This window comes from Pantherophis guttatus, chromosome 2 (genome assembly GCF_059756535.1).
Source record: "Pantherophis guttatus breed Tessera chromosome 2, ASM5975653v1, whole genome shotgun sequence".
Lineage (NCBI taxonomy): Eukaryota > Metazoa > Chordata > Lepidosauria > Squamata > Colubridae > Pantherophis > Pantherophis guttatus.
In genome coordinates, this window is record NC_142064.1 from 128537404 (window position 1) to 128558485 (window position 21082).

Here is a 21082-nt window from a genome sequence, read left to right on the forward strand (position 1 = left end):
ACTCTGGTTCTAAATGTCACAGTGATCAGCAAAGAGGAAATCTCTCAGAACAGTTTCCTTCACTTTGGAGATAGGTTGAAGTTTCATCAAGTTGAAGAGCCTCCCTATTCTCTACTTGAGGCTGATTCCAGCATCACTGTCCCAGGAGGCATCTTTCAACATGGCAAACAATATCATGCTGAACAGTGTGATTGCAAGCGCACAGTCGTGTTTAACATCACTGGTGTTTGGAAATGCCTTAAAGGATTCTCCATTGTCCAGCACCCTGACCAACATGCCAACATTATAAATGATAATTCAGGAATAAAGAATTAAAACTGTGTGATGTCCAGATTGTATCATTCCCAACAATAAAGCAATTTCATTGAAGTCCAAATGTACAGATGCATTACATATTGAATTTCCAATAGTCCAATTCTTTGGCAGCTGAAAAGATTTGTCACCTGGTAATGATCAACCAGTGATTTCATAGAAACTTTATTTCACGCTTTCAAGAAGGTATGTATTTCAGACAACTATCTGGAAGTACAGGAATAGCTTCTTCTTAACTTCCTCTTTGACCACTTCTAGTGTTGAGGGAGATTCAAAGTTCTGTCTCTTCTGGTGGTCTCAATCATTGTTATTGATACTGTTGTAATGTGTCTTTGATATTGTTTCTCCATCTTCTTCTGGGTCTGCCTTGTGTTCTTTGATCTTCTCCTTTTTTTGTATATGCTTTGTATGGTATGGAATCCCACAACATCCTCTCCAAAGTGTTTTAATTTGCTTTGTATGTAGTTTAAGATGAGTTCTATGCAGTGGTGGGTTGCCCCCGGTTCGCACCCATTCTATAGAACCGGTAGTAAAACCGGCGGGAGGCTCTACCCACCGACCCCGACATCATCAAAATGCTTCTGAACTTGCGCAGAAGAGCTCTCTTGTGCGCGCAGCCCCATTGCGAACCAGTAGTAAAGGTAAGTAGAACCCACACCTGGTTCTATGCCAATGCTTTCTCTTATGGTCTCATTTCTGATTTTATGTCTTCTGGTCACTCCAGCAGCTTTCTTCAAACATCTCATTTCCGTGGTGACTAACTTTTGTTTATGTTTTGTTGTAAGTGTCCATGTTTGTCACTGGTAACATAGGATGGGGATGAATATGCTTTGTATGACATGCTTCTTTGTGCTGATCTGTACTGCCTTATGTTGTAGGAGTGAAGCAAGCTGCCCTAATACTTGGTTTGCCTTACTGCATCATATGTTAATCTCTTCATCCATTTTTCCATCTTCACTGAATGTTGTTCCTAATCAGATATTTGAACACTTTGATACTTACTTTATGCTTGTAAGCAAGCATACAGGAATAGCACCACGAGAAAACACACACACACACAAATATGCATGGGGCTGAATTGGAACTGCACCACCGCTATCAATCATATCAATCCCTAAATTCTAGGGAAGTGTGGAAGACAGCGGTCAGGCAAGGGTTATCTGCTCCTAATCCTGCAAAGATCGGGTCAGGAAGTTGGAAGGCTCCTCCTCCTGTTGCTTCTCCAGCTTTCTGACTCGATCTGTGCTAGATCGGACGCACATAGCCCTTGCTCTGTTTTTACTGGCTTAATCTTGGCTCTAATTTGGTCCTTTTATTTCAAAAATTTAAATTTTGGGCAATTGAGGTGCACAGCGAGAAGGGCTGCTCAGGTCCAACTCCGCTGCGACCCGTGCGGTCCTTGGGATTGAGACCCCTTGGCTGGGTCTCTCCCAATTGGCGCGAACGGTTCACGCCCGATTCCGCCGCTGAGAGCCTCCTCTCTGAGTCGAGGCTCTCTGCTCTTCTCAGCAGCTGTTGGTGTTCGGGCGAGACGACCTTCCCTCGCCGAAGACGTCTCTCGGCAGCTAAATTGCTGCCGTTTCAAACCGCTCAGAGCCCGCTGCCGCCGCTGAGTCTCCAGCCGCCCGATACCGCCCACGCTCACCGCCGGATCCTCTCCGGCTCCAAATTGACGAAGCGAGGAGGCGGTTTTTTTTTGTAAGGTGACATTTATTCTGCCTTGGGGCTCCCTTTCTTGATTTTGGGACGACTTTGGAAGGACCTTTTATAGCGGCCGCCATTTTATCGCCCTAGGCCACCACTGAGCCTTATAGCGGCCGCCATTTTATTGCCCTAGGCCACCACTGAGCCTTATAGCGGCCGCCATTTTATTGCCCTGGGCCACCACTGAGCCTTGCTTTAACGGCCGCCATTTGGCCTCTCCTCGTGGCGTTGGAGGCCCAGGTTTGACTCTCTAGTCACCACGACCATTGCCTTAACAGCTGCCTTGTCCTCGTGATATTAGAGGCCTGCCCTTGTCAGCATGACATCGCGTTCATCTAAGGCAAATAAACGCCAGGCCTCTGAGGACCCGGCTCCTGGCCCTTCATCGGCTGAGCCTCCAAAAAAATCAAAAAAATCCCAGGCCTCTAGGGAGGAAAAGAAAGCGGCAGCCAGGGCCAAGGAGGAGCTTCGCTTACACCAGGCAATTGAACGCTCCATACAGAAGGCCATCAAAGAGGCTTCTGTTCGAGAGGCCCCGATCCATGGGGCGATTGCCACTCCCTTGGCCCCCCAGGCCCCATTAGCCTCCCCATCTGAACCAGGGGTGGCTCAGGCCCAGGATTCACGTCCTTTGTCTCCGGACGGGGGTCAACAGCCGGTCCTTCCTCAAGGGCAAATTTGTGAAGCCCTATTTGGCTCACAGTCAGACACTCCTCCCCAGGGCCAGGCCCCAGCCTCTTTGGGAAATGCACCATCTAATTTAGGGAGCAATGTGCCACCGGGCCCCTCGGTTACCCCTGAAACCATGGCGTTTATTCAATCTGCTATTCAAAAGGGGGTTCAGGCTGAATTAAGGAATCTGCATAGAACATCCTCCTGGGTGGCCGCCTCTGCCCGCTCAAATCTGGATGCTGAAGGTTCCCTTTTAGACGAGGGTCACGAACCTCCTATAATTGCTGCAACTTCGGGGGCCCCATCCGAGCATCCATCCTACCATGACGAGGATGCTAGGGAAGGGGATCTCTCTGACGATGAGAACCTCGCCCCAGATCAGCCTTCCTTCATAGGCCTGTTTAAGCCTCACCTCTTTAGGTCCCTCTTACACAAGGCCAAGTTGACTACCCGCCTGGGTTCTCCTCAGGCCGTACCTTCTTCTAGCGGGGACAATCAGAGTTCTATTCCCCTTTTTGAGGTCCCAGAGATTGAAACCGAGGAGATTCCGGGCCCCAAGCTTTTCAGGGACGTCCTTAAGAAACAATGGTCGGCGCCTGCTTCCGGGCCTAACCCTAATCAGCTAGACAGGCGTTTCTACAACATGGCCCCTGAGTTGGCCTCTCTGCTCCAACTCCCGACTGTGGACCCCCCAGTAGCAGCCCTCCCGGCTCCCTCGAATGCTACGGGCCCGCCTGAGGAACACCTCCGGCCGGAGGACAAACGGCTGGAACAGTCATTAGTTAAATCTCACTTGGCTTCAGCCTGGGCAGCTAAATCTGCCATGTCCTCGTCGTTCTTTAATAGGGCGTCCATTTTATGGATTCGGCAACTCCAAGATAGACTTCCAGTGTCAGATTCCAGGACCCACCAGGATCTTAACAAAATTTTAGCGGCACTGGAATTTTCCGCCGACGCGACGCTTAATGCGTCCCGTTTTTCGGCTAAGGCAATTGGGTCGACCATTACATCCAGGCGACTGTTATGGCTGCGCAATTGGCAGGCGGATGCCAAATCAAAGTGGCGTCTTGCCTCTGCAGCCTTCGAGGGCCCCCTCCTCTTTGGGGCACCTTTAGAGCCCCTCTTAATTGAAACGAAAGACAAGAAACGTATCCTTGCACCAGTCTCGAGGCGTTCTCAATATCGCCCTTCTCCGACTAATTTTCGCTCCTTTCGCCAGCCTGACTTTCCCTATTCAGGAGGCAGGTTTCCCAGGCCCTCCTTTCCCCGTCCCAGGATCCCGGATAACCAGGGATTCCAGAACCAAAGGGGATTCTCCAGACGTCCTCCCCGGGGTTCCCGGGGCCGTCCCTTCCGCAGGTCCAGATAACCCCCCCCCCTCTCCTCCCATTGGGGGCCGCCTGGCTCTCTTCGCCAGCCAGTGGGAGACTTCTTCCTCCGATGCTTGGGTCCGGGAGACGGTCAGGTGGGGCCTCTCCCTCGAATTTCTCTCCACTCCCCCCGAAAGGTTTCTGCGATGCCCGCTCTCTCGGGATCGCGAGAAACGGCTCCTTCTGGATTCGGCTATCAAACATCTCCTTGACATTCGAGCAATTGAGCCGGTTCCACAGGAGCAGCAGGGACAGGGTTTTTATTCCCGCCTGTTCCTCGTTCAGAAATCTTCGGGGGGTTGGAGGGCCATTCTGGATCTTAAGTCTTTGAACCGCTGGGTCCCCTACCGGCGGTTCAAAATGCAGTCCCTTTCCTCTATCCTAGACAGCATTAGGGTCGGGGACTTCCTCACGTCAATTGACTTGACTGAGGCCTACCTTCATGTCCCTATTCATCCGGCATATGTCAAATTTCTCCGGTTTTGCCATGCGGGTCGCCATTACCAGTACCGCGCCCTTCCATTCGGCCTTTCCTCGGCTCCCCGAGTGTTTACTAAATTGATGGCCGCCATTGCGGCCCACCTTCGAGCTCTCCCAATTCGGATTCTCTGCTATCTAGACGACCTCCTCATTCTGTCGAGCTCGGAGGATAGGGCGCTTCAGGATTTGGACACCACCCTCCAAGTTCTGATGGCTCACGGCTTCTCCATCAACAGGGCCAAGAGCCACCTGGTTCCCACGACCCGGATTCAACACCTAGGGGCTATCATCGATACGGTTGAGAGCAGGGTCTTCCTTTCTGAGGAGCGACTGGCCAGCTTGCGGTCTCTGGTCAGTCTGGTCGCCCAGGGTACCCCCGTTCCTTTGGCGACCCTTTCCCAGCTCCTTGGGAAGATGGTTTCTTGTATCGGCATCGTACCATGGGCCCGTCTCCACTGCAGGGCTCTGCAGTGGTTTCTTCTCCCGTACCAGAAGTCCCATCATTCGGCTTCTTCTAAAATTGTTCACCTTAACCCCTCTGTCCTTCAGTCCCTCCGCTGGTGGTCCTCCAGGTCCCTGTTCAAGGGGAGGGAGTTCAGGGAGCCCAATCCGGTCGTCCTGACAACGGACGCCAGTCTTCTGGGCTGGGGGGCCCACGTTCATTCACACATGGCCCAGGGCTCCTGGACCTCGGAGGACAGATCGCACAACATAAACTGGCTGGAGCTCCGGGCCATTTTCCTGGCTCTCAGGGTTTTCAGGGACATCGTCAAGGATCGACACGTCATTGTCCGAACGGACAACGTGGCAGCCAAGGCCAATGTCAATCGCCTGGGGGGGACTCGGTCCCTCCCCCTCATGGACGAAGCGGAGCGATTGGGGACCTGGGCGGAGGCCAACTTGCGGTCCCTGCGAGCAGTCCATATCTCCGGCCTAGCCAACACCCAGGCCGATTGGCTGAGCCGCTCCATGATGGACCACGGCGAGTGGCGCCTCGACCCGAGCCTTTTCCAACGGATCACTCGTCGTCTCGGGGAACCGGCTGTGGACTTGTTCGCAACGAGAGACAATCGCCAGACGCCCCGCTTCGTCTCCAGATTTCCGGACCCAATGGCAGAGGCCACGGATGCTCTCCTGTGCAGGTGGCCGAAGGGACTTCTCTATGCCTTTCCCCCACTTCCCCTTCTGTCCAGGGTCGTCCGGAAGCTTCTAGAAGAACGGGCAGAGCTGATCCTCATTGCACCTTACTGGCCCCGTCGGCCTTGGTTTGCGGATCTTCAGGCTCTGTCGATTCGCCCTCCGTGGCGTCTTCCCTCCGCCGACGTCGTTCTTCATCAGGGCCCGCTCCGCCATCCGGACGCATCGTGGCTACAACTGACCGCATGGCGGTTGAGCGCCAGCTCCTGACGGAGTCTCTCCTGCCCGACGACGTGATAGACACCATCTCGGCAGCGCGACGCCCGTCCACGGTACGCATCTATGCAGCCACATGGCGCTCCTTCGCGGAATGGTGTCTGCCTCAGGGGATCGACCCGAAACGGGCTTCTACTAATCAGGTACTGATATTCCTTCAGAGGGGGTTGGCCTCTGGACTCGCCCCTAACACATTGCGCAGGCAAGTAGCCGCCTTGTCTTCTATTCTCTGTTTGGGGTCCCGTAATTCTCTAGCTCAACGCCCTCTGATTCGGTTGTTCCTCAAAGGGGCCTCCAATATCCGGCCCCCTCCCATACACCGCTACCCTACCTGGGACCTCCCAAAGGTGTTAAACGCTCTCACGCGAGAGCCCTTTGAGCCCATTCGTTCTGTCTCCCTACGGTTTCTCTCCTATAAAGTATCGTTTTTGGTGGCGATCACCTCCGCCAGACGAATTTCAGAGTTGGCAGCCCTCTCCACGAGGGCTGATCTCTGCATTTTTCACCCGGATAAGGTGGTTCTTCGCCTAGATCCTACCTTTTTGCCGAAGGTTAATTCCCCGTTTCATAGGTCCCAGGAATTGATTCTTCCAGATTTTTGTCCCCATCCGTCCCACCCTAGGGAACGGGTTTGGCACTCCCTGGATGTTCGCCGTGCGCTTCGCATCTATCTTAGGCGGACCTCCTCCTTCCGCAGGTCGGAAGCGCTTTTTGTTTCCTTCCAACCATCCTCTATGGGGTTTAAGGTTTCCTCTCACACTATAGGCCGGTGGCTCCGTGCCACCATTGCCTCCTGTTACGAGGCCTCTTCCATCCCGGCCCCTAGGCGGGTCACCGCTCACTCCACCCGCAGTGCCGCCACCTCGGCAGCGTGGGCCACTCAGGCTTCCCTGTTGGACATCTGCCGGGCCGCTACTTGGGCGTCCCCTACTCCCTTTATCCGACACTATAGAATCGATGCCTTCGCTTCGGCGGAGGCTGCCTTCGGCCGTAGGGTTCTCCAACAGGTGTGTGCGGACCAGGCCTCCACTTCCCGGGCGGGTCCCTCCCTTTAGTCCTTGGGCTTTGGCATGTCCCTTGCCTGACCGCTGTCTTCCACACTTCCCTAGAATGGGCGTTGACTTACCTGAACGCCCCTTCTGGGGACTGGGAAGACAGCGGTCAGCCCCACCCTGTTTCCGCCGGTTCGTTTCGGCCCGGCCAGCCTCTCCTTTCTCAATCTTTCCTAGGTGGGCTTGTGCGTCGTCAGGGAGTCATCACATCCTCGTCCGAAAGCTGGAGAAGCAACAGGAGGAGGAGCCTTCCAACTTCCTGACCCGATCTTTGCAGGATTAGGAGCAGATAACCCTTGCCTGACCGCTGTCTTCCCAGTCCCCAGAAGGGGCGTTCAGGTAAGTCAACGCCCATTTCCCTTTAAGAATAAAAAAGACAATATGTACAATATGATTGTTGGGGGCAATATGCTGACTCTGTAAACCGCTTAGAGATGGCTGTAAAGCACTGTGAAGCAGTATATAAGTCTAAGTGCTATTGCTATTGCTATATGCATGCTGAAAAACCATCCCCCAATCTTCAAAATTTGCACCCAGAAGAGTATTTATGAGAAAATAGGAAAGCAACTGGAATCTAGCATAATGAAACTTTACCATATGGTGTGGGTTTTAATGAAATAAAACTATTATGCAATGTTCTGGGGTTAATTTTTATTTACTGAACCCTACTAAGGAATAAGAAATGAAAACTGGCTATAATGTGTTGAATGTACATCTTTGTCCTGAAATGGCCTATTAGCAGCTCCTAACTCTCATGGCTCAAAGGGGATATTTCATTCATTTCTATGAGGCAGTGAGTTGCTGCAAGGGGAGAGAGAGACAATGTCAGGATAAACATATGTTAAGTAAAATATACAGTTATGTACATAGCAATTTCGATCTTTGAATGTGATACTGAAAAAACTATAGCCATTCAGATGAGATGTCTGAGAAGAAAATTCTTTATTCAATATTAAATTAAGACATGGGTAAGAAACTCTATTCTTCCAGAATCAGAATAGTTAGCTCTCTGAAAAAGACAGGGAGATCAGAATTATACAGAAATGCATCTTGCTTTAATTATTTCCCAAGGTTATTTGGGGGATGGAGTGCTGACTCTAATAACAATAAAAAAGAAATGTTATAGCCTTGACTTAATATGTAATTACTTTTGCAGAACATAGCAAAGGGTTTTCACCTTTCTTTTCACCCATTTCTGCTCACGCAAACCCCTTTAGAGGTTATGCAAGGCAGAAACTGGATTGAGTCTATGTTTGATGCTTTCTTAGTTTGTTTCAAGCTTTACCAAAGGCTCATTAAAAATCCTTGTTTTTCCTTCATTTCTCCCCCTACTTATATCGATACTCCTCCTATTTGAGGGCTGCGCCAAAACAAAGCATGGTCTTTCCCCTTTGATGACGTAAATTCATAAGACAATTCCTTTCCAGTCTAGCCATGAGACACAGACAGATATCAACATTTTTCAAAGAAATCCGCAAACGGTCCACACATTAGCTTTAAGTATCAATTCTGCCTATTTCACTGTTGCAAAAATGGAGATTAAAGGAAAAAAATATTCCCCCTACCCAGCACAAGTGCCAGTTTTGCATCAGCTGACATTTCTCTCTCTCTTTTTTTCAAAGCTATTAAGATGCAGATGGGAACTGCCATCAGTGACGTCAAAATAGTCTCTTGGCAACGATTAAGAGGGCCATCCACCATGGGGATTTCCTGAAAATTTAGCATGAAAATTACCCACCTCCTCTGTAATGTCAAGATGTGCGACACTGCACTGGAATTCCTTTTAACCCATTCCTGCAGAGACAACACCTCCGCTTCCTGGCATCCGTTCTCTTTGCCCAAATCCCTTATTCTTTCAAATAACAACAGTGGGAGGGGGAACATTCTGGGGTTATTAGCCGCTGGTGAATACTGAACCAGCTGCTTCTTTCCGGAATAGGGGGGAAAAAAATATGCCCACTCATAAAAATAGCTCTTAACTCTTTCCCGCCCAAGAATGAGATGCTGCACAAAACGAGTTTGAGGGTTATATAATTTCACAGCAGCTACATGAAATTCAATTGAGCTTTTCATTAACCATTGCTGTCCACTGAATATGCAGAATATTTAGCAACTGAAATTAAGAAATAAACAAAATACCAAACATGACGGGGTGGGAAAGGGGGGGGGGGCAGGACACACACAACCAAGCTAAGCTTGTGCTGAACAGCAAAGAAAGTTTCTAATGTTATAACATGCATGCCAGCTTTTAGAAATACAGGTTGCAGAGGTGCCCATCCACACTCAAAAACAGACAGCTTACTTTGAATATGCTGGGTGTGTTCACCTCTGAGACATCCAAAAGCAAGGGACAAAGACGAAATGAAGACAGAGACAGTTTCTTAGCTGAGTTACCAAGTGCACTCAAGAGACCTTCTAATGGGAATGAGACTTGAAACAGAGAGAAGTGCAAGAATGGCAACATTAATTCAGCTTCTTCCCCTTCTTTCCTTTCCTGAATTTTGGCTTCAGAGACCACTTGCTAAAGTTATTTCCATTCACCTTTGACAAAACCATCCAACCAAAGCAACTCTGCATTACTGACACCACTAGCTCATAAATTAACCTTCTTTGGACACTGTAATGCTTCTTCAGCATTTCCATCACCTTTTTTGATTTTCTTTAAAAAAGTACAGTTTTAGCATACTTATTTCAGACGAAGATATTTAGAGGCTCTGCCAATTAAACACCTAAGTGAACACACCCAGAAAAGTTCTGAGGAAATCCCTCCTAGGCAGCCCAGTTCACTATAAAACAATAATATGACCATCGTGACACAAGGGGAAGAAAGCCGAAAATGCATCCATTTCATCCTACTGTGTTCAATGACATACAAATTTGGCTGACAGGTCGTGCCAATTTAACAGCCATGGTCTTTGAATCTGAACAAACCTATATTGCATAAGCAAACTGCCTACAACGTACATATTCAAAGTGCAGGAATTCAGAATAAGAAAGGGGGGTGGGTGGGTTTAGAAAGATGCTCACCTCATCCTCAAAACCAAATTTCCTCGTCAAGAGTCCAGCAAGGAGAGTTTCTTCATGACACAAAAGAAAAGAGTGCTTTTAGGGGGGGAATTCCCTTCTTCCCTCTAGGGTGAAAGCACAGCAATAACCAGCAAAACTGGTGACATGGAAGTCACCCAGACCCTGCAAGTCTGAAGAAGAGGCTGTGTGGAGGGAGAAGTCATGGAATCAGATATTCTTCATTCAGAAGAAGGGGGGGGGGGGAAGCCATTCACAAAATCCTCACCGAAGAGCAGGAACCCCCATCGCTGACGTATCATGATAGCCAGATAGCTGCACAATAGATTTACAAGGAATTGATTCGTTGCAATCAACACAAGATTTCTCTTCTATCAGCCTCCCCCTCCCCACATCATTCCAAAATCATTAGTGACTTCATCCTAAAAATAAACTCACCCTGATGGAAACGGCAACTCCAAGTAGGTCATCTATTTCCCCTCCTCAACAGGGATCTCATTGCCAGGAACAGTGATCGGAGGAATCATGCCAGGGGGCTCATGGTTCTTGGAATTCCCCACACCCCCCCCTTCGGCGTCACTGCCGTGCCTGCCTTTCCAGCCCCCAGTGAAAAAAAAAAGAAGGCTCCTCGCCACTTGCTACAGCAGCTAATTACTCCTGACAAGCCATTCAGAAGGAAGCAAATCTCAGCTGCTGGAAGAGATGGCATAGAAAGCTCTGCCAATGGCAACTTCCACACACACCCCCTCTCTCTCTCATTCAAAGACTTATGCAGAATCGCCTCTGCAAGGCTCAGGATAAGCACTTTAAAGACACAGCACCCTCTTTTCTGTCCTAAGAACGTCAATTACAGAAGAACAATCAGATCAAAGGAAGGCTGAGGAAGCCGATAGAAGCTGCAATGGGCTTCCTTAAAAAGAGAAAGTTCTTAGTCCTGCCTTGAGTTGCTTTGATTCCATAAGGATTTGTATGTACGTTTGAATCATCTTTTATTTTGTTTACATTATTCTTCCCAAGCTTAGTTAACTTCCATGTGTGAACTTCAACTCCTAGAATTCCCCAGCCAGCCAGTTCACTGTTGAGAGTTCCTGAGATGGTCTACAATCTATAAGATGGCTAGGTTGGAAAAGACAGGTGTATATGAATATAAAGGCTTCATTGCCAAGTTTCTACTTTAGAACACATTTCACCATCTTGCAAACATTCTCTCAGTACACAGTCCATCTTCATTATGCATATATACAATGTCCATATCGTTATTCCCTGTAACATCCAAGAAACATCATGCGAAGTAGACCAAAAGATAAGACATGGTAAGCCAAAGAAATTAAAGCTGCATTGGTATGTATTCAGGAGAGATAGAACAGAAATATAAAGGAGCTGGACCAAAAGAAATTAGCTGTAATAGGACCTAAGTGCAGCTAAATTGGTCACATACATTCTAGTATTTTTAATTGGACAGGGAGGGGAGTCCATTTTCACCCTCCCCAGACTCCTAGAAAGGCTCTGGAGGCTGAGGAGAGAGAAAAACAGGCCTTCCCCACTACCCCTCGAGGTCCTCCGGAGGCAGGAAACAGCCTGTTTCCCTACTTCTGGTGGGCCCTGAAGGCCCAAAAATCAGCTGGCCAGCATGCACATGTGTGCCGGAGCTGAGCTCGTGTGCCCGATATGGCTATGCGTGCCACTTGTGCCACACGTGCCTTAGGTTCGCCATCACGGGTATAGGGTTTCCTGCCTAAGCAGGGAGTTGTACTAGAAGACCTCCAAGGTCCCTTCCAACTCTGTAATTCTATTATTACAAATTCTGATTACATGACTGTAGGGATGCTGCAACAATTATTAAGTGCAAGCACTGGTTATAAGTCACTTTTTTTCAGTGCCACTGCAACTTAGCATGGTGGCTAAACAAATAGTTGTTAAATCGAAGATTACCTATACTTAGAATATATATAGACAGTTTTTCACACTTACAACCTTTGCAGCTTCCCCACGGTCATGTGATCAAAACTCAGCTGCTTGGCAACTGGCTCATATTTATGACCGCTGCAGTGTCCCAAGGTCATGTGATCACCTTTTGCTACCTTCTGGCAAGCAAAGTCAATGGGGAAGCCAGTTTCACTTAACAACTGCTTACTTATTTACTAACTTATCAGCTGCAGGGATTCACTTATCAGCTGCATAGTTACTAACATATTACTTACTTACTAACTTATCACTTAATGGTAAGAAAGGACATAAAATGGGGCCAAACTCACTTAACAAATGTCTCACTTAACAACAGAAAGTTTGGGCTCAATTGTGATCAACTATCTGTACCTGACTTTTTACTGGCTCACAATACAGCATACTGATATGATTTTTAATGCTAAAATAGCTGAGGTTTTGCCTACTAGGGATAGGTATCTGAAATTTAGAAGTAATCGCTACTAATGTTGGGCAGAGAGGGAAGAAGGAGACTGCTATTTTGCAAATGTGATTTTGGGGTCCCTAAGAATGTTCTAACTCTCGGTTTAATATATTAAGTGACTGTGTAAACCGATATACATTTCAAAGACAAATAAGTGAAATAAAAATTAGCAAGTGGAAAGCTTGTTGAGACTGCAAACGTTTTTTTTAATGAAAAAAACAAAATAGGCCCTTCCTTTAGTTCTCTCTTTATAAAAAAAAATCAGTTAAAAAAAAAAATCCAGGTGTCTCATGATCTGCCTTGTTTCAAAAGAATGTGCCTGAAAACTTAAATCCTCTATGGATTTCTGCTTTCAGCTCCTCCTCTGTCTATCTCTTTTGGAGAATGGAGATACGGTTCTTTTTCAGCTATGGTACCAAGATTCAGATGCCGAGTGCAAAGTATTACTTCTGTTTGGGAGAGAGCCTGTTATAATATGACACTATACCGCATAAATATTGGGATGTTAATGCCTGAATACTGCTCTGTTTTAGCAGAGGAAAATAATTAAAAACCCTCTGCAGTCAAAAATATTCAAAATGTCTTTGATTGGATATAATTGATGACACTACAGTTTCATTGCTGTGAAATATACACTATGGATCTGCCTGAATCAAAACCAAGAAAAAAATCTCTCAGTTAAAGAAAAGAAAAATCTTATACATTTGAAAACATGGAATCCCTGAAAGGCTCAATCTAGTCAAATCAAATCCTTCAGAGATTTCAGCGATCTCTTGCCACCAGATTACCCACTATCCAAACATAAATAGCAATTCTGCATAAAATCTGAAATATTGGGTTTGGAACCTCAGGGTTGTTTTTAAAAAGCAACTGCTTATTTCAGGGTTTGAAAAGTTTTTTCAGTGCTCCATATATAGTGGAAAGGAAGGGGGAAGGAGGATATACTAAAATAAAGGAAAAACATACAAAGTTTTTAACAAGAGATTAAATCTTGTCCTCATAAAGTTATATGGATTAATCAAGTCAATTTAAAAAATCAATTTCTAGGTAAAAAGAGTGGACACATTTAATCCAGCCAAGATTTTTAATCAAGTCTAACAGAGTCTATCAAAATAAATCAATATTTTAGCAGCACCCAAGGCACAAAAAGTTCTTCACCATTTGATAGATTCCCGTTTCATTTTATAATTTAACAACATATTAAGTTCTTTAACACTTATTTTTCTTTTCAATATATCATTAACAAATAAGAATATCAAATCAACTTCCAAATCTTTGATTTATTGGCCTTTATAGTTTACTTACGTTTAATTTTAACCAATCTCTCTGTCACAAAGTCAAACTGAGCATGGAGCACAATAGTTTTGTATGACAATTACTGAGGCAGTAATTTTATCATTCTAAATATGTTTTTTCCTGCTATCACTCTCCTTGTGCGCAAAATAAGACAATTATATATATTCAACCCAATGATTCATCAAAAATCTTAATTATGTACCTTAAAAAGCCAATGTTTTGTGAAAGGTAGATTACTTCAAACTTAATTGAAATGAAACACTTTTATATTTCAGAATTTTACGTATCCCCAGTATTTCAGCATTCCTTTCTGTGTGTGCACATCTGTACACCCTTTACAGGAAAACACATGAAACTTCCTATTTACATACACCCTTTCCTCTATAGCAACATTTTTGAAACTGTGTTGGGCTTTCTTAAAAATATCTATGGTTTCTCAATTAGAAGTCCAGGTATGGTAGGCCACCTTTCCTTAAAACAAAACAAAACCTTGTAAGCATTATTTTGCAATATAAAGTTAGTTGCTTTCCAAAGAATGAATTGATATAAATCTAGATCAGTGTTCTCAAACTCAGTGCTGTGGAGTCGGAGTCGGAGTCGGAGTCGAGGAGTCAGAGTCGGAGGAAATTTTGGGTACCTGGAATCGGAGTCGGAAGTACAAAAAACTGAGGAGTCGGAGTCGGAGTCGGAACATTTATCTCCCAACTCCACAGTCCTGCTCAAACTTCATAATTTTAAAATGTGTGGACCTCAAGCTCTCAGAATTGTGGAAATTGAAGTTCATGCATCTTAAGTGGCCAAGATTTTTTTAAAAAACCCAATGTAGATGAGATAAACCTCAATTAACCTTAACTTAAAATGCCCTCCAGTACACAACTAAAATTAGTCTGACCTAGACAAATTTATGGTGCTTCTATAATATTTACTTGCCCAAGAATCTGGCATTTTCACAATCTGCTGAAGTTCCTGAACTGACAACATGATATGGAGAGTTTATGACAATTTGCCACGGCTGACTCACATTGGCCAACTCACCACGGGACAATTCGCTGTGGGGCAACAATTACACTAATATGAAAGAAATGGTGGAATCATTAAAAAAAGGATGCAAAAGGAGGAATAGAATGAAATGTGAATGACAAAAAATAAAATATTTTTTTTTTAATTTTGAATAATTAAATTGACTTATCAAATTGTCCTGTGGAGAGTTGGCCATGGCAAATTGTCCCACAGCAAGTTGGTTGTGGCAAGTTGGCCCATTCTGTGATATGGAATAGCTCTCCCTGATGATTGATATCTAAGAGGGAAAAAAATGCTCAAATGCATTGTATGCACTGAAGTACCTACTCTCAGAAAAGGGGGGGGGGAGGAAAATCACAGCTGACAGCTATTTCTAAATGCTACAGGAAGAAAACTGTACGTGATTTTAATGCATTACTATGAACTAATATACTAATGCAGGATAATATTTTAGCATAAGCATATTTATTTTATGATTAGTTTGATTATTATTTAGAAAAATATTCAGCCAAACAACACGCCAAACAAATGCAGAAGTAGTGGGTTTCAATTTCGGTTGCTACCGGTTTGCTTGTGGGTGCGCGCTCGCACACACACGCAACACTTCTACACATGCGCAGAGATGTCCGGGTGGGTGGGCGGAGCCTCCCACAGCCACGGCTACTGGTTCACCCGATCAGGGGTGAACCGGTAGCAACCCACCACTGAAATGCAGCCATCCACATCTTCACAAGGGAGAGATTTTTTTTTTGGTCACATACATGACCAGTTTATCCCTTTATTAAGGGGGGGAATGTTTTGCCCTTTTAAATCAAGACTAAGGTGAGCACCTTAAAAAGATAGATCATATTATTCTATAACCTCTTAGGCATCCTGAAACTCAGGATGTACAAGGCTTCTTAGGGATTTCAAATCAAAAAGTCAGCATTTCCAAGAAGCCACAAAAGCAACAAAAGTTTAGCTGCCCCATTTTTCATACTCTCTGGCTCTTTTCTAATATGAAAGGGGTTTCCTCAAAAACAAAGGCTCCCACAACATTAATGTGTAATAATGTTTCACTTAAAAGCAGTATTAGAAAAACTTTAGTCAGCCACCTGACCATGTATGAATGCCTATCTCAACATCAAAGTTTACCTTGGAACTGGTCTCTGCACATAAATGTATAGGGGCAATGCGTGTAAACAGCTCCATGGCTGTCAGATCAAGTAAAGCAAGAAGAGCCACCAGCTGAACCAATTCACACTTTCTTTTGTAAATTCCATGTAATCCTTTATAAAATATAACAGATAGGCGGGAAGAATTGCATTCTGCTACATAGTAATAATCATAAATGTTATTTAAATGGCGGTATTCATCCAAGAACATTCTACAATATGGTGGCATTCTCAGGTTCTAGACCCCAGCTTTGAAATATTTAGGCACCAGATTTTTTTTGTCTCCATTGCAGGCACAAAATGTGATATAAGTATTTAAAGGTCTTATGGTAGGACTAAAACTGAGGTCCAGTTCAGTTTTGTTCATTCTTTGACCCTGAACATCAAGAGAACTCAAATTTGAAGACAGTTTCTCCATAAAAAACCCAAGAGAGAAGCCAGCATAATCTCCATCAAATGAACACCTTTATTGTTGTTTTTGTTTTGTCTCAGCTATAGAAAAATAACTTCTGCTCTCATCTTTATACAATTTTCTGAGTTTAGATTTTAGATAAACAGAAAGCTCCCCTCATGATCCACACAATGTCTGTCCTACTAGGGCCAAATTCCTTCCATTTTACATGTACTCTTTTCCTATTTACTTTCTAAAAACATAATCTTTGTAATATTCAGGAACCGGCCATGCATTGGTTTCTACAGGGCTCTCATGAGGAGCTAAGCTAGAAACTGGGGCTAGTGGTAAAAAGGGCCAAGTCAACAATGTATTTTCAATCACAATTTCTTTTATATTTTTGTAGCAAGAACACTTGGGGAAGAGGGGGTAAAGGAAAAGCTTCTTTCACTCCCCCAGCTATTCTGAATGGTAGCTGTGACACAGAAAAGGCTTTAAGCTGATTAATATGGTTATTCTGAAACTGCAACAATTTTGATCAGATACATTAGGGGAGTTAAATTAAAGCCTCTACACTGCACTTAATTCTAATTAAGAATTAGTGAATTCTTCTAATTAATGAAACTTAAGGGGTTGCTTATATGTATGATAGAACTGAAGGCAGAACATCCCTGAAGCTAGAATCTACCTACTCACTAAATACTAAAAGGACAGTTAAGAGATATATAGTAATTTTTACATAATTTTCAAAAATATGCATCTAATCAGGCTACTGTGACATGTCATTAGGCATGTGAGTTACACAAGTGTTTAAAGAAGGTTTCAAGAAAGGATGGCTTTCTGAAAAATTTGCAGAAATATAAACCAATAGATGACAAATTATAATCTTGCAGTGCAATGAAGCTGCCCTGTAAAATCTTTTGTAGCAAACTGAATTGCAGGCCAGTATCAACTGGCTGAAAGGATCAAATTAATTAATCTAATAATCCACTGTAAGAAAATCAAGATGCAATGCCAAACACAGGTTTCATCCTATTCCTGTCTAGACCATTTAGGATACTTTTATACCTGCAGAAGAGGCAACCTCAGAACAGAAAGTAGACAAGCCCCTACATCCAGTTGAAAACTGAGACAAGAGTAAAGACACATCAAGCAAGAGCAAGAAGGCTCTGAGACCAATGTGAAAGATCAGTAAAAGAAAGAAAAAAAAATCTGAATCTTGCCTTTTACACTCCCTTTACAATACATATGCTAAGTAAAGATACTCCTGACTCTTGAAACTGAGTTTAACTGCTGATGACTACATTGGGTTACAAAAGTGATCTCCCATTACCACACAAAAATTATGAGCCTGCATAACATATATGCTATTTAGAACCCTCAAAGGGAAAAAAAAAATGCTACTTTCAAATAAATTTCCTTTCCTGTTTGCCCAGAGGTTTGTTACTCTTACTCATCACAGGGCACCAGGAAAATGTCTATTTACCAACCTGTCCTACACACTGAGTCATAATATCAGATGAAAATGCATCTATCTTTGGCCGTATCAAAAGGGTAACACAATGTGCTTTGAGAAGGAAAGAAAAAAGTCCAGGAATTGTTTCAAACCTTCATACGTAGATGGTTATTCAGAACACAGCAATAATGTTGACTGCCTCACTTGTTTGGCATCATGGCAGAGCATATGCATCTCTTCTTTCATGAGGTGCTGCCCTCCCCTTAAGATTTTAGCACTGCACTCCCAGACACCCTTTGTTCTCCCTCTCTCTCTCTCTAAATTGCCTGAGCAGTTTAATATAGGCCAAGAGAAATTTTACAATCCTAATCTGCAGCACTTGCAATGTTTATTTTCGGTCTTTGTTTAAAGAGGGCCTGTGCATTTAAGGACTTCTTTTAATGGTCAAATTTATCCCCAGCAATAACTCCAGGGCGAAGAAGCGGAAGTCATTACCCAAATGACAATGAGAGAGTAGACTGTTCCTCATATACCACCTGGCTGGGCCGTACCTGTCATATGAAACAATTAATTTAGGCCCAGCAGGTGCATGCAATGGAAATTGGGTCATTCGTGCTTTAGATTTATAACGAAGAGGTCTGTGTCATCAGGAAAGGGAAAGGCATGCGGGTTTGTTTGGTGCCAAAAGCTTGTCAAGCACACCCGACACAGTGTGTGTGTGCGCGCGCGCGCGCGCGCGCGTGTGTAGATTTACTGTGTACACACATCTATTTTCCCTATTAATGCCTTCTCTCATTCTACAGAGGCTGCTTGTTGTTAGGTAAAAGTCATATTTTTCCCCACAAAAATTCCAAAGCAGCAACAAGATATGAGGATTTGTTATTCCACCTCAGACTACTGTTGCTGTCTTTTGATTCTGACGCACAACTTTTCTTCAAAATCTCAGGCAGAGGTTGCTTTTCTTACACCCCATTATAAATGAAGAGGATTTGGGGGGGGGGATCCTAGAATTTCCCCAATGCCAGTTATATTCTGACACTTGAGCCCATGCCTCCTTTGTTCCATTTTTTCTCCAGCCATTTAAATTAAATCCTGCTTCTGATTGTAGCAAGTGAGAGGACCAGTTTTTTTTGTCTTGTTTCAGTCTTGGTAATATTTGGGGTTTTAGGTATATATCAGGGTGGGGAGAGTGTTTAAGAAATGAAGTGGGAGAAAAAAATAACCTTATTATATTCTCTCATATTTTCAGACTCATGGTAAGAAAAGTAAGAACTCCTAAATCAGCTTAATCTTCTATTTCTTCCAAACTGAGGGGCGGGGGAGAGACAGAATCACAGTAAGAAGCCAGAAGCCCTTTGGCCTAAAGTGACAAAACTGCAAGAAGCACAGAGAAAAGAAGGCATAATCTAAGGACAGTTGACCTGGCCCAGCAAAGCCAACGTTTTAATCTTGATCTTAGCACAGTTCGACTAATTTCTCACATTGTGCTATCTTATAATGTGCTTTATGACATTTTAACTTGCTGTGTTGTATGATTTAGCCATTGTGTTTATTTATAAGGCATGATTTGTAGCTTAACATTATATGTCAATTTAGCTACTATGGCTAATCAACAAATACTGGTACAAACTCTGATATGAGTGTCAGAGCTGAGCGCAATAAACAAGAACAAGATCCAGCCTGGTTAGTAATCTTAAGCCTATCAAGAATACCATCTTCTTTTTTTCAAATTTACTCTTCAACACTGGAAGTTTTTAAGAAGAGATTGGACAACCATTTGTCTGAAATGGTATAGGGGTTGGACTAGAAGGTTTTCTTCTAGGTTTTTCTGACTGAGCAGGGGGTTGGATTAGAAGACCTCTAAGGTCCCTTTCAACTCTGTTATTCTGTTAAGAGAGGCTCGAGCTCAATGATAATTACTTTGTGTATAAAAAGTCTTGGATTTGGTCCCTGTCATTTTCAACTAAGGAGTCTCTAAAAGTACAGTATGCCAAGATCTCTGCTCTTATGCTCTGATGAAGCACTGCTAAAATAGACCATACGGGGTCACAAACTGTCCTAGCCCTGGGATCTGTTCATGCTGGGTTTATGTGGTACGGTTTATAAACTAGCATGTTGTCTGAACCCAGCCATCTATGACTGAGCTGGGCAACTCAAGAGCCAATTAAACTTCATATGTTCATAATGTAGAGAACTCCATTTTTCCCCCTTTGTAAGAAACATCAACTCTGTGACATTGGTGTGACAAGAATCCACAGAACGGACCACTGCTTTTTTTTTTCCAATTGTCTCCTGTACCACCTCATCCATCATTACATCTCTACAGGCAACAGCTATAGTAAATTATTTCCTATGGAGGAACTATGTTATACTGATTATTACGTACAACAATATTCATTATTATGCAGAGCTGCTGCTTCCTCCCTCCAACCTGTTTTTTTTAAAGGGGGGGTAGGTGGGATAATTATAAATGAAAAAGATTAGAAAGCCAAATCTTCCCTTTTTTCAACCTGCAAGGAAACCATCGTTCTATTTACAAGAGGAATAAAAGGCACCAAAAGGGTTGGAGAAGACCTTGCACTGTCAAAGGAGGGATCTTCTCTCCCTGTGTTTAAGCCTGCAATTTGCTATTCTCCCTTGCTTACTCATTTAAACAAGAACCATTTTTCTTACTAATCTAAAGAAAGCAAAAACATTTTTCATACCATCCTTCCTTGTTAGCACAAGCCGCCCTCTTAGTTTGGCCTAGCAGCTAGTACAGAACAGCACAGAAGTTTCATCTCTCCTCTGGCCTCAAAGAGAGTCAAATAGAAAAGGAGAACAGAACAGAAAAAGAGAATTCAGTAGATGCTGGAAAACGTGGGCAAACTTGAAAATAACCATCAATCTTTTAAGTTGAATCTTATTTTTCCTTTAGTGTAATGGTCTCAATTTACACATTTCAATCCAAAATTGCAATCTGTGTCGGGGGTTTCTTTTTAAATTTTTTAGTTAATTGGTGAAAAGGTGTGCCTGATTAACAAACAGCAGGAACATATATGGGGAGAATACATAAAAGACAATTTTACTGATACGTCATCATTTTTTGAATTTCTAAAAGAGTTTATAACAGAGTGGATTTGATTTAAATCAAACTGATTTAAATCACAATTTAAATCACGATTTAAATCACTAATCAGTAAGACTTGATTTAAATCATAGTTTTCTACATAAAGACTAATTCTTGCTGGTATAACTTTAATATGCAAGTAGATGAAGATTTTTAGAATAACAACTTTTCATATTAGTTTTTTTATCCCCAGTTTAATAGGTTAATCATTCATATTTGGAC

The 21082-nt window shown here is 43.8% G+C and overlaps 1 protein-coding gene across 10 annotated transcripts in view; it reads right to left on the minus strand.

Moving 5' to 3' along the window:
* The window catches only part of R3HDM2 (R3H domain containing 2), a 207110-nt gene that overhangs the window by 98029 nt on the left and 87999 nt on the right, over positions 1-21082 (minus strand). The window contains exon 1 of one of the 10 annotated variants that reach the window (XM_034419240.3): positions 10466-10556. The exons of the other annotated variants lie outside the window; for them this stretch is intronic. The gene's annotated coding sequence lies outside the window, so the exon portion shown is untranslated. Of the gene's footprint in view, positions 1-10465; positions 10557-21082 lie in introns of those variants that run through there. 10 annotated transcript variants of the gene reach the window in all.